Here is an 11,246-nt window from a genome sequence, read left to right on the forward strand (position 1 = left end):
CGCGGCAGCGGGGAAGCGCGCACCTGGCTACAAGTGTAAATGACTCACTTGTGTTTATTGTTTAATTCCTGTTAAACTTGGGACTGCAACCATAGTTTTACTCTATGGGTTTTATTTTGAAAACCCACAGCGGAAGTTCGTGTTGTACTAAATCTGCACATCTGCATTTCCTGAAAACCTTAACTTCTCAATAGCGTGTGACACTACACTTTTGTATTGTTGTTGTGTTGTCAGATAAACAACTGTCAAGCCTTGTGTGCTGTTGACAAATCTAGTGGTGAGCTTTTACTTGTGTCACATAACAGAGCTCATCTAATCTTGCAGTGAACCTCAGCTCAAAGTGACATCACCACAGGGTGTGGCGGTTCTGAGGAAACAGAAGTGAAAGTATGAACTTGCTTCGCCCGGTTTACGCTGGTTTTGACAGAGCAAGGGAGAGCAAACGGAGCCATGGCGTCTGCTTCTTACACAGAGGATTTGAATTGTTCCATCTGTCTGACATTCTTCAAGGATCCTGTAATGCTTCTATGTGGCCACTCTTTCTGCAGAGAATGTATTAATCGTTCTCTGAGTTCACAGCGCCAGTGTCCACAGTGTCGAGCAGATGTTCCAGAAACGGGGAAATGTCTTCCAACCAATCACAGTTTGAAAAGTCTTGTTGAAAGAGAAGTCGAGGGTTGAGGAGAGAGCATGAAAATGTCAAAGAGGTAAGTCTGTCACCTTTTTAATCAGTTATCACTGCAATGGGATGCAACCATTAGTCGATTATTTTGAGAATTTAATCACTTTTCTAGTCATTTTTTAAAGATACCATTTCCTGGTTTTGAGCAAATATGAAGATTTGCTAATTTTCTTTGTCCTTTATCGCTGTTGATGAAACTGGGCATATAGGTTAAAACAAGCATTTTGAAGATATCACAAAAAAAAATCACAATTTATTTTAATTTAACCAGATGATAAGCTGAGATAATTTGGTGAAAATAATTAGCTAATTGCAGCCCCACATTTGTGTCATTGATTTTGCTCTCTGTCTTTGTATTGTAACATGATACATTTTTTATTTGATTATTGATTTAAAAGGTTGATGAATGGTTGTGCCATGAACATGAAGAAAGGCTGAAGCTGTTCTGCGTCACTGATCAGCAGTTAGTTTGTATCATATGCCGTGACGGAGAGAAACATCAAGGGCACAAGTTTAAACCAGTCAAAGAAGCAGCCGCACATTTGAGGGAGAAGTTGGCGGCATATGTGCAACGAATTGCTGATGATATCAATGCTACAGAGAGGCTGGCCAACACACAGAGGGGGAGATAGCAAAACCAAAGACAAGGCTCAGCAGCTGACGACCCAGATCAGCACACAGTTTAAGGAGATGCACCAGTTTCTATGGAAGAGAGAAGATGAGATCAAAATGACCTGAAACTCAAAGAGAAAAATGCTCTGGAGGAAATGGCGACACATTAAATACCATGGAAACTGCTTTGACTGAGAGCAGAGTGCTGGAGGAAAACATGGCGTGTGTTCTGGAAATCACAGATTCTGAGAGGTTCGTAAAGAGCTGGACTGAGAAAAAAGGCGAGGACTCCGGAACATTTATTCAGACCCAGAGCCAATGAGTTAAAAGTGGTTAATGACTCTCTCTCTTTGAGGCCGTATGAAAGTCACCTGCAGTTCTTCATGTGGAAGGAGATGCTTCAGGTCGTTCAGCCCCGAGCGGAACTTCTGTCACTCAAAAGTGGCATGAAGAACATAACAGTGTCTAATGGCGGGAGGAATTTGATGTATAGTCCCATAATCATCAAAGAGCCGAGTTGCGGTAACAGGCCTGTACAGAATACAAGCTCATACTCCAGCAACGTTCACTATCTTGTAGTAAAGGTCTCTTGCAGGAGGACACCTCAGTACGGGTTGCTTCTGCATTCAGCTCCAATGACTTCACCTCAGGGCAGCATTACTGGGAATTAGAGGTTGAGAACGGGACTATTGGAAAGTAGGATTAGGAAAACATTACTTGAGCTATAATCAAAACAATTATGTCACATCAGATCACACACAGTTAACATTGACAGGAAGACCACAGAAGATTGGGATTTACCTAGACTGCCTATCAAAGAAGCTGTCTTTCTATGATGCAGAAAACATGACTCATATTTACACTATGAGTACGTCTGTGCCCGCGAAAGCATATTTTGAATACAAATTTAGTAAGGCAGCAGATCATAACCCCCTCAGAGTGTGCTGGTTCTAAAGTCTGGGATCATGGGGCAACAGGAAATTCCCAAGCTGCGGCAAAACTTCCTAGATTGGTTCTTAGCTTTCTCATCCTTTCGCTGTTTGTATTGATTTCTAACATTATCCTCCTGATTACCAAAGAACCCTACATTTGTAGTAATGAAGTAATTTGAAAGACTGTTGCTGAACCACCTGAAGAACACTGCAGGCCCTCTTCTGGACCCCCTGCCAACAGGTTAGTCTTTTACATGGGACAGCACTACATCCTGCATCCCTCCACTCCCCAGGGACTTGAAATCTGGTCTGAATTTACCCAGCTGACTGTGCCTGCCTCTTCCTTTCATTGGATCATAAACTTTCGGAGAGTAAGGAAGCTGCAGGTGATGCTGAGCACCTGGGAAGTCAGCACTGACATCCTCTCAGGGCTCATTTCTCTCCCAACTGGTCTTCTCATGCCACACCGTCTGTTCAAACTCCTGAAATTTGTAGATTTCTCAACAGCCATCGGCCTCTTTTGAGTCGGTGATGAGCCTCTGGTGTGGACACGACAAATCTGGAGCTGATATGCTCAAAACTGTTGAGATGACTCAAGAGAAGCATGAGATGATGATTTCATTAAGGAGGGAGGATGAAGTCTCTGAGAGCCATCAGAAACCCAACTCAGATGCTGATTCTAAATACCAACAAGCACATCAGATAGGGGAGTTGATTATTCTTCGCACTATTATTTCTTACATGGGATTCTGCTTCCTCAGTTTTGCTCCTTTCTTTTTCAATTTATTTACCCTTGTGCTGCCCATGATGTTTTATGTCACTTTACTAAACTGCATAATCTAAAATGATTTGTTGTTTAACATGTCTTGGGCAGAATATACCATTAGTGTGGCTGTATACAAAAGTAGACACTCTGTAACTTACAATAATAATAATGATAAAGAAAAGTAAAGAAAAAGCACAAAGTAAAAATAAATGATACTATATTGTGTAATCTACACAGGATTTATGAAAAAATGACGACTTGTGTGTTGCTGTGTATTGTTCCTTTAGTGGGACGTTTGTGCTTCACTGTGGAGAATGTTGTAAATACACTTTCTGAGTCTAAAACTAAATGGTGACGAAGAGGGAAGGTTTGTGCTCATGTGATGATCCAAAAGGATTGTAATTGATTTTGTGCAACTGATATATATGCAAATAAAACATTTTTGTGGCAAATACTCTCGCATATACTGAAATAAATACAATATACCACTACTTTAGATGATTGTATTGTGAATGGCAGGGGAAAGGGCACTAGACACAACATATGGAGATAAGAGGGACATGATGTGGATGAGATTAACACTGCTGTATGTCCACTGTATGTCTGTAAGTACATCATACATAGAGAGAATATACACGTTCACCTTACATTGAATTTCTTGTAAAAAAAAAAGATATATGGTAAGATTTCTTCATGAGATCATGTGAAGAGTCACATATAAAGAAAAACAAGCATATAGAAAATAAACGTTATTGGTAATATAAATACTTTTAGGAGACTGTGGATTGAGTTTCTCTTGCTCTGAGACAATGTTAGTGTTGTGATGCAAAAGTTGTCTTATGAGGTGTTGTAGTTGCGTTAGTGTATTTTCAGTGTGAGCTCAACTGCCGGGCTGAGCTGCATGTCACCAGAGAGCGCTGTTTGAGGAGTCTGGAGAAAGTGATCTCAGTAAAGAGAGATGTGGCTTAACAAACATTACAAAAAGAAAGAAAAAACCCTGCACTTTCAACACCCTACCACTAGAGTGTAACATGACATTCATTAACTTAATGGTCCAAGTAAAGAGAAGATGTGTGAATAAAAGCAGTATTTTTCTCTCTTTGTTGAGACGACCTGTAAATCTGTTGGAAGTACTAGAGTGTTATTCTGGGTGCTCATCTTCCTCTGTAGGGTTGGAGTGACGACTGAAGTGAGTGATACATGTGGGTGTGTCTTTTCTGGGAAGTCGAGAGTTGAAAACCACACCAGTCAGATCAGTCATTCAGAGCAGGGAGAAAAACATCAGCCATGGCGACGTCAGATCTTTACTCCGAACACATGTCTTCAAACCAGCCACATTCTGAAAGGCCTCTCTGAAAAGGCCAAAGAAGGAAAGAAGATGATGAAAACAAGAACGCACGAGAAAGCAGAGGTGTGTTTCATAAGGAAATGTATTTCCTATGCTTGTATGTTGCCACAACAGAAAGATGCACATGTTACATTACATTTATACATAATATGTAATGTTTTAATGCCATATATCACAGGTTCAGGTTCAAGTGTTTATTTAGCCATCTACTTAGATTTCGAGCTTTATTTCAAGCACTTGGTCTGTAAACCTGAGTGCACCTGTACCTGCACACAGGGTGTGTCCAAATCCAGTTGTGTTAGTTTAACTGGAATAAAAATAGTTTGCTGCACCGGGCGTTCAAAAGCGTTTTTTTATGCAATGCATTTCAACGAAGGGCCAAATTCCTATACACGGCTACACGAATGTGGTCGCATGTATCCCAGACAGCCTCAAATTGTGGTCTGAGTGATCAGATCTCAGATGTGTCCTCCATCAGGATGGATGTTAACACCGGGTCTGAATGGGGCCTTATACTGTTGACTTTTATCAGGACTGTACCAGAAAGGTGTTGCAAGGTTTCGAGCTCCGCTGCAGACTGGAGTCTCTGCTGAGAGTGTGACAGCTGTCTATGAATGGGTCAAACATGGGTTAACATTTTTTGAGAAATTGTAATGTTCCATCGAGAGCTCCAACAATGAATTGGCCAATGTAAGACTTTCATTGACATCAGTGTTTATATTAGTCGATAAGCACCAGTATGAAGACTTTGCTTTTACAGAAAAATCGGTGTGATAATGTTTAAATATATTCAGTGACAGACATTTTTTACTTACCAATATCAGCATTGGCCCCTAGAAATCCATAACGGTCGGCTCTAGTTTCATCACCTCTCTGCTGCTGTATTAATAGATCATTTTTATTTTCACAGGTGACTGAGTTGTGCCCTGAACACAAAGAAAAGCAGAACATTTTCTGCGTCACAGATCAGCACTTAGTTTGTACCATATGCTGTGATGGGGAGAAGCAATATTAAGTGGACTCTGTGGTGAGCTGGTGGGTACTCCAGTCAGCAGGCAGGGGGCAGCAGTAGTCAACTCTGCTCACACACTGCTCAGCGTGTAAGCACATCCACGTACAGTGGAGGAACATTTTAACATTCCACATAAAGTAGCAAATATTTGTATGATTTAAAATATTTTCTATTAGTTTTATATTCTATCAAGGTTTTCTCGTGGAATGATTCTGTAATGTAAGATTTAATAATAGAATCATTATAATATAAAACCTTCTGTTTCTGAGGTTCACAGCAAGTGATTTCGAGATGTTGCCTATTCTGACCTTTTTCGGTTTTATTTCCATTTGACCTTTTTACTGTTATTCCATCAGGGTTTCCCCTGTCATTATGTTTAATCAATAATTGTTAGACCTCTTAATTTTGATTTAATGCTGCATAATGTTGCTTTTACACTTTGTAATACAGACATTGCATTCAATCAAGCTTTCATCTATAATCCTCTGGTTGTAGCTCCAGCCAAGGGTGATATTAAGACTATTTATTCAGTGACAGCCAGTTTGCCCTTGACCTCTTGTACTTTATCTTAATAAATTCCTATCAGAGTAAACAAATGACTCGTTTATTTTTGTATTTATCTGAGTAAGGTTGTGCTGAGGCGCTATGACACATTACACTTTACTCCTAGGAACCTAGAACAAATTTTATATAAATGAAAATATTGGTGACCGAGTGTCTACCATACTACAGTGATTTGAAAAGCACAGATCACGGCGACCTGAAAACTCGTACTTGTCTTTGCCTATTTAGTGGTGGCAAAGAAATAAACGTGGGGATAAAAAATGAAAGACAGCTACTGGCAGCTTATTCTGTGTTTACTTCCTGGTTCTTTGGCTGGTGTGTGTGTGTGTGTGTGTGTGTGTGTGTGTGTGTGTGTGTGTGTGTGTGTGTGTGTGTGTGTGTGTGTGTGTGTGTGTGTGCTTGCCCTGGAGCTACTCTGTGATCTGTCCAGTGTGTGCTGCTGGCTGTGTGTGCACCTCCCACCAGTATGCTATGCAAGTACACATGTCTCTCATTCATGAGTCATCACACTCAACCGTTTCCGCACACAAGGACCGGTTTGATCACCACTTCCCGACAGAGTGTTGGCTTCATACCTCGTGGTATTTAAGCTTTGGCAGACTCAGCTTGTTTTTGCAGAGTCTTGTTTTTTCGATGATTTCCCACCTGATTTATTAACCTCAGTTGTCTGTCTGTCCAGGATCATGTACGCTCTCATGCTCAGCCACACTTTTCCTGCTTTCCCTCTGGAATCCACGACTCTTTCCCCCTGTTACCTGGTTTGATGGTTCATTTGTACTTTTTGTACTGCCCATTTTCCTATTGTTCATTTAATCTCTGTGCCTCAGTCTCTGCCTCTGCACTTTGAGTCCGACTGTGGATCTGAATCTGAACAGCATTTATGAAACACTTTTCTAATCTTCATGACTCAAAGCGACTTCATACTGAGTCACATTAACCCATTCAAACACACACATTCATAAATTGCTTCTCTAACACCGTTTTCAGACATGAACTCCAGAGGATGTCCGCATAATTGGGTCCAGACCTGGATCTTCGGGGGTGAGGGGTGGCGCAGCAGGCAGAGGTAGGACGGAGATCACATGTTTTCATTTACAGCATATCTACACTCGTGTCGGCTCTTATCACCAAAGGCTTTCTTAAAATCTTTGTCACCACTTTTTCATCCTGAGATATTTGTTTATTTATAAATTTTGTCATTATTGCGTTTTTTTACGTTTTCATGTTAACGTCGGAAAACACCCACTCACTCATGGTGAATCACAGAGGATCTCTTGCTGTTTTCTCATATTGGCTCATTTGGAAATGTCTTTACAGAGAGGCTGGCAGGAGAAAGTCCAAAGAGAGTCCGGAGCATCTCAGTCGGTCATTAGCGTTATGACTTACAGCCCCTTCACCCTCATGCAATTTCTTTTAATGATTTTACAAAGAGTATACCCATTTATAGAGACAATAATATGGGACAAAAACACACATTGAGTAAAAAAAATTATCGGTGCGGAATCAACAAAATATTCCATAATTAAGTTGGTCTGCAGAAGAGTCTTATGCTTGAAACATCGCTACATCATATAAAACCCTTTGGTGTGTGGATCTTCTGTTTTCACCCTTCTGTTTTTTGTAATGCCACAGTTTCATCCATGGGCTCGGTGGTAAAGGCAACAAAAGCAGTTTGGTTATGGTTCTGGAAAGATTGTGGTCTTTGGTGAATGCAATGAAACAAATAAGTCTGACAACTTCTGCTGCATTACACCAGGGCAGAGTCTGTCCCAAACCTAAAAACCTTTAGAAACGTAGGTTACTCCGATACTCATCAAACTAAGTCACTAGTGGGATATTTAGTTCAGTTCTTCATCACGTCCTGCCTGCAAACAGGCGGTCTTTCATGGAGCAGTGTTCGCACTCATGCAAAATACTGAATAGTGCAACGCAGCTAAGACGAGGGGAGGCGCTGGGCTCAAAGGTCAGCCCTGTCAAGACCGTTATTTTGGTCAGCGGAATGAATTCATGATTCAAAGTCCACCAAAGTTGAGCTTTACGCTTACAACTCATGTGGATAAATTCTCCTCCTTTGGCAGGATCCTCTTATCACAGCGATTCCACTGGAGTGAATTGAGTTTGTCGCAGGATTTCACGGTGGGTAATCCTGGTGTGTCCAGGGCTTTGGACGGTTGCAGAGCTTTCTCCTCTGAGACTGTGGGGGGTTCCGGTGAATGTAAATGCATGTTTATTTTTTCATAAATAGAATACTAACCGCTATGCAGCCATAAAATATGGATGCAGTAAAGATGAATGAATGGGGCTGCAAAGTCAGGAGAAATACACGACAAAAGAAGAGCACAGTTAGTGACCGTCCACCAAGGTGAGAGCAGGCTGCTGGTGTAAAGTGTAATTAAACCGTTTTTTAAAGCTCACCTTTCATTTTGTGTATTATGTGCTCCCACTGCTATGTGAATTTATGAGGATATACAGCTAGTGTGTGCATGTGCATGTGTGTGTGTGTGTCTCATTGTACCTCAAAGTCCAGACTAAGCCACTTCATTTGTACTATAAGAAACTGCTGCCTGGTTAACCATGATTAATACCCACTGAATAGTTATCTGCGGTTTGGGCTGTGAGGTGCCAGGTCTACTGGTGTGAACCAGCGCAGTATCTTCATTAATCAAAGCGCAGAGCTGCTGTCTAGTTAGCATTCATCATGGGCTGTATTATGATATTCAGATGATTCAGTGAGGAGGAGTGTGTGTGCTGAGCTGGCCTGAACAGAGAGAGGGCGGGAGCGAGGGATGAACGGGCCGGAGAAATCAATGCATGTGGGGAAAGGCTGTTCTCAGCAGTAAGAGGTCCGGAGCTCAGTAATCGAGTCTTTTTCTGCAGAATTAATGAGAGGGCTTTTCATGTCGGGCGGGCTGCGGCGATCTGTCGACTTCCACCCCGACACGGGCCTAACAAACGGAGGAGATGGAGATGTAGGGGCCGGGGACTTACAAGGGATGATGAAGGTCAGACAAAAGAAGCAGATGAGCATGCGGCTGCGGCCTCCTCACACACCGGCACACACACAACTGAAAAAGACATTCAAAGTCAAACACACATAACACAGGCTTGTAGAGATGAAACAAATGCTTGAGGAAGTATTTACTGAAGTAAAAGTAGAAATTCTAGGGTCTAAAAAAGAATCCATTACACATAAAACTTGTTAATTGTTAATATTATTATCATTTTATTATTGTATATTGTTCCTTAATGTTGTCTATGTGTAGATGCATAATGTTTGATAAGGCCGCCTAATTCTGTATCCGATATCCGAAAGTAACATATACTGAAAGCTACAAGGTAAATACATGTACATTCATAAGTGCATTAGTGACCTATGAATTGCAGTAGAGGAGTCAAATAATTAATACTGTATTGAAGTTTTTATGTGACTTTATTTAGTTGTTTTCCCAAAAATGCCCGATTAGTTACTTCAACTTTACAATGTCCCTTTCATTACACTCCTATTTAGCTACAGTGATACATCTCTATTTTACTTTTTACTCCACTTCATTAATCTCATAGGGTTATATTATTTGTGGTAACAACAGGGAATGAGGGGGGAAATAAAGTGCTCCAGGAAAAATAGGAAGAATGTGCAAAAACTACATTATTCAACCAAATCTAACCTTAAGACACCGAATCATTAAACACAACTGAAGACATTGGTTTAAAAAAAATCTAAACAATAGAAAAAATCAATTGCTTATAAGTTTTATCAAAGAAGAAAGGCAAGTTCCCTTAAGTAGCACCCTCCACCCAGAAAAGAGTCAAAGTCCCACACAGTCTGCAGTAACATGTTCCAAGGGGCACAGGCAGCTGCATTGGGACACAGAGGGGCTGCAGGTGAGAGGTTCTCTTGAGCTTGGACACGTGCATCATGAGTCAGTGGCAGAATCACATCTGGAGTAGTAACAGTCTGTTACATCCTCAGGTTGGTTGTATGGACAGCTCAATGGTACACCAGCACAGGCCCACTTAAAAGCTGGGAATCCTCTCGAGCTCTGTCGTATGTCATCAGGCTCAAACACAGAAATAGGAACATTCACAACCTCAGGTACAGGGCACACTTTACCTCCAGCTCTGTCATTACCCATAATGAAGTCAACACCATCAACTGAAAAAGAGGCACAATATGCTACCAAAAAAATAAAAATAAAAGACGAGTGACTAAATGTGACCACACAACCCTAGGGCCATAATAGAGAGACGTAGAGATAATAAAAAGTGCTACTACCCGTCACTTCCTTGTAATAACACTCAGCACGTGTATGGGAACAGAGAACACTAATTGTTACATTTTTAAAATATAATTATTTCGCGTTCTTGCATGATATATAAGTCTTATTTAAATTTTCATAATGTGTCACTTTTAATGGGTGACAGGTCTGGAATACAGGCCTGCCCATCTAGTAACTTACAAATATCTCCTTTGTACAAATAACTCCTTCAAGTTGGACTTCCTATAACACTCACATGATTTTTTTTTTTTTACTACTCAATATTTTCCTAAAGAAACATTGTGAACATAAAACTTCTCCTTGGAATTAATACACACACACACACACACACACACACACGCGCACACACACACACACACACACACACACGCACACGCACGCACGCACGCACACATTCTAATAATCTGTCATCACAGTTGTGGATCAAACACAGCTCTCGTCACTGCTCCAGCTTTATTGTAACAGTTGGACGTCCACTCGGGTTATTGCTCTATCTGTATAAAGAGGAGATGAGGAGGCCGGGGGAAACTTTACAATATTTCTTTACGAGAAGCAGGCACTCATGTGCATTACATGGTGTGGATAATGTGCCATGTAAAAGTGAAGTATTGCTTACAGTTGAGTGATGTAATGCCCCACAAATAATTCTATTTAGGCCTGATGAATATCGCAGCATGAATCCATCCCAGGCCCTGCTTTATAGGACAGTGAGAGCTTTCTGTTGGTACAGCGGAGCAGGAGGAAAGGCGTCACAGTATTGAATGAGAGGAGCCATATTTTTAGAGGCAACACAGACGAAGCGAGATTCAACTTTACAGGATGACTTCTCCTGTCTGTCCTGATTGCATTTGATGTCTTGGCATTCTTCACTTTAACGTGTCCAGCGCTTGAAGGAATGCCACCAAGGTTCAGGTACTTCTCCATGTTGAGCACTAGAGGGCCCACTCTGATCTCTGTACTGCCTTCTCCACAGTCCGTCACCCCCAGTATGAGATATTAGCCGTCCTGCTGAAAACTCCCAATGATTTCCCCCTGTTCTTTGTAATTAAAAGG

General features: G+C 41.2%; 1 pseudogene; it reads left to right on the forward strand.

Moving 5' to 3' along the window:
- The first annotated feature begins 450 nt into the window (after positions 1–450).
- On the forward strand, positions 451–3,444 carry LOC124851953 (annotated as a pseudogene).
- Positions 3,445–11,246: the final 7,802 nt, after the last annotated feature.

This window comes from Hippoglossus stenolepis, chromosome 6 (genome assembly GCF_022539355.2).
Source record: "Hippoglossus stenolepis isolate QCI-W04-F060 chromosome 6, HSTE1.2, whole genome shotgun sequence".
Taxonomy (NCBI): domain Eukaryota; kingdom Metazoa; phylum Chordata; class Actinopteri; order Pleuronectiformes; family Pleuronectidae; genus Hippoglossus; species Hippoglossus stenolepis.